Here is a 3,001-nt window from a genome sequence, read left to right on the forward strand (position 1 = left end):
GTTACATACATCAGGAGAGGTGTCTTTTGGACTTGAACCTACCTTAGTGAATACTTATCGGATATACAAGGTGACGCAGTGGATATCCAATCTTGAACTGTTCACCAAACCAGTATACCAAGACAACAAGTATCACATATGTCACATCTAGACACACTGTGCGTTCATACGTTTGTGTTTATTTTGGTCCTGAACAGATCCTGGATTCATGAGAGCTTTAGAGAATGTAGCCATATAATTCTCATAAATGCGACCCCACATTTACTCTCATATAGGTGACACCAACTTGGGAATAGTCTGCCATATTCCCCTTAAATATAAGTAATTAGTGTCATTAAACATAAGTACCCTAAAAAACTTTAGCAGGCAACACACTCTTCCACCATAGGAATGCTGAATATAGTGTGTCAACAACTTGATTTATACCTAACCAGTTTGCCTATTGAACTTAGACCATGGGATCTCCAATCAACTAACTTAGGTTTCCATCAGGCTAAATAATTTATTCTGCTGGTTGTAGCCCCATTCCTCTTAGTGTAAATTTTATTTGCTTTCTTGATAAACCTTTAATAAGCGGATCCGCAAGATTCTCTTGACTTTATATAGTCAATGAAAATTATTCCACTAGTGTATTATGCCTTCGTCTAATATGCCTAGACTTTCCATTGTATACACTGTTTTCAGCTCTTGATTGAGTTGCTGTACTATCATAATGTATACATGACATGACCCGACCCAAATTTCACTTTGAAATCTAAGCCGAACTCTGTGCATGTCCGACACCTGGAAGATGCCTGGCACAAATGACCAAATTGCCCTTCTAGCTAAAAATCCAATTTTATTACAAGTTTGACTTCTGCTGAAAATTCTACAGTCTCCCCTGTAATTAGTCGTTTCCCAAAATTTTCACCTGTCAAAAAGCATATATATAACCTAACTGTTCAGCATGCATCTGTTTACATCCAAACAATTCAACCATAAATAAACGGCCTCAGGCCATACAGTAATCCTAGGGCAATATCAGAGCAACTAGTTCAGAAATTTACAACAGAACAATTCGATTATAGAAGAATCCTACATAAAGAAAAGGTGGAGCGGAGTGTGGTGTCTGCCCTATGGTGGAGCTCTGGTGCACTACTACTTCCTGGGGGTAGGATGGCAAAAATCCCCACGGGGGCGGGTCCCCGACCCTAGTAGGGAGAGAGTTCGGGGCCAAACGAGTATCCGATACGGGGATCCCCGAACTTGAAAAATCCCCTACGAGTATGGGGAGGGGATGGTATTGGTGTCCCCATCCCCGAACCTGACCTGAAAATATATATGTTTATATTTAAATAAATACATATATAATTATAATATTTATGTTTAACCCTAAGTTAACCTCCCTCTCCTAATTCTTCCTAATATTCTTTGGAATTTCATATTGATGTGATTTTGAATAGTTGAGTTGAACTTTATCGTTAATTTGGATGTGTTGAATGATAATTTAATATGAAATTTAATGTTAAAATGTATGATAAATATTTTTTATGCAAACAAATTCGGGGATTCGGGGCGGGTATGGGGAATAGTCCACCGACAGGAACGGGGATGGGGATTCCCCGAAACCTATTAAACGGGGATGAGTTCGGGGACGGGGGCGGGGATGGAGAGCGGGGACTGGGATGGTATTGTCATACCCGACCCCTACCCGACCCGTTGCCATCCCTACCTGGGGGCACAAAATATTGAAAAATGTGAGTGGACAAAAATAAAGGTTTCGAAAATAACATGTGAACATACTAACCCCTCCGTAAAAATAGTTAGAAAACTCAATTACATACACGTACTATACTCATACTGAAAACAGGCACACATATTTATATTTATATAGTAATTCACACATTTACAAAATTCTCACATTCGTTCAAACATTGAAAAAAAATATTTCCCTACCACGTAGGTGTACCTTTATTATATCCATCAATTCCTTTATTTCCGTCACTTCCTCGTGCCACCTAAGCGACACGTCTTCGCAAGCCTCGGGAACACAAAGTAACTTGAGCCGCAATCCTCGCAGGATTCAGGGGACATTTAGTCAACCTGATCCGCATTCCTCACTCTACACGGTCCGGGCGTCCCTGAAACTCGTGGGGCATTGTCAAACGCGCGCTGACTCAACCGAAGGCAACTAGGATGTCCATGGACATCATCATATCTGAAGGTAACCAATTTATCCAAAGGCAACTTAATAACCGAAGGTAGCAATTGGGTACCTATAGTGGTTTAAAACAAATATATTTTTTTAAAAAAAAATTAAAGATTATAAAACTATTTCTTAATTATCCTTAAATCCTGCTGCCATTCTTAAAAACTATCATTTTATTTCTCATCAAACTACTCAATATGGTAATCACCCATTTCCTACTTTCCAAGCCCTTTCTCATTTCCAACATAACAACATAAAAATAAAACATTTAAATCCAATTAAACATGCTTGGAAAGCCATAATCAATAATAACTTATTCAAGATCAAATAATGAAAATTAATTGCATAAAATCATTTATAAAACAAAAGTCCACTCACTGGGCGTTCGAGCTAGCTTGACCCTTTTAGAGTCCCTCATGCGGGTCTGATGGTGCCCGAGTACCTATTTAAACCATTTCAAATATTTAATTAATAAAAAGGCTTTTTATCACAAAACGTCCCTGACGTTTACGAAACTATCAGATTGCATTCTTAAAGTTTTTTTGTATCACTCATGGTCCCTAACATATGAGGGGTAAATTGCGAAAATGGTCCTCAAACTTGTATGCGATTTACATTTTGGTCCCTAAATTAAATTATTAGTCCAAATGGCACACAAACTCTATGTTAATCGCCCATTTGATCCAACCGTTACATTCTGTCAATATTGCTGTTAAATATGAGGGCAAATTGGTCATTTCTTATGTTAAAATAAAAAAATAATATAAAATAAAATAAAAACTCAGTAATTTGAATAGGGGAGAAGAAATCGAA

This window comes from Prunus persica, chromosome G6, assembly GCF_000346465.2.
Source record: "Prunus persica cultivar Lovell chromosome G6, Prunus_persica_NCBIv2, whole genome shotgun sequence".
In the NCBI taxonomy this organism is placed as follows: domain Eukaryota; kingdom Viridiplantae; phylum Streptophyta; class Magnoliopsida; order Rosales; family Rosaceae; genus Prunus; species Prunus persica.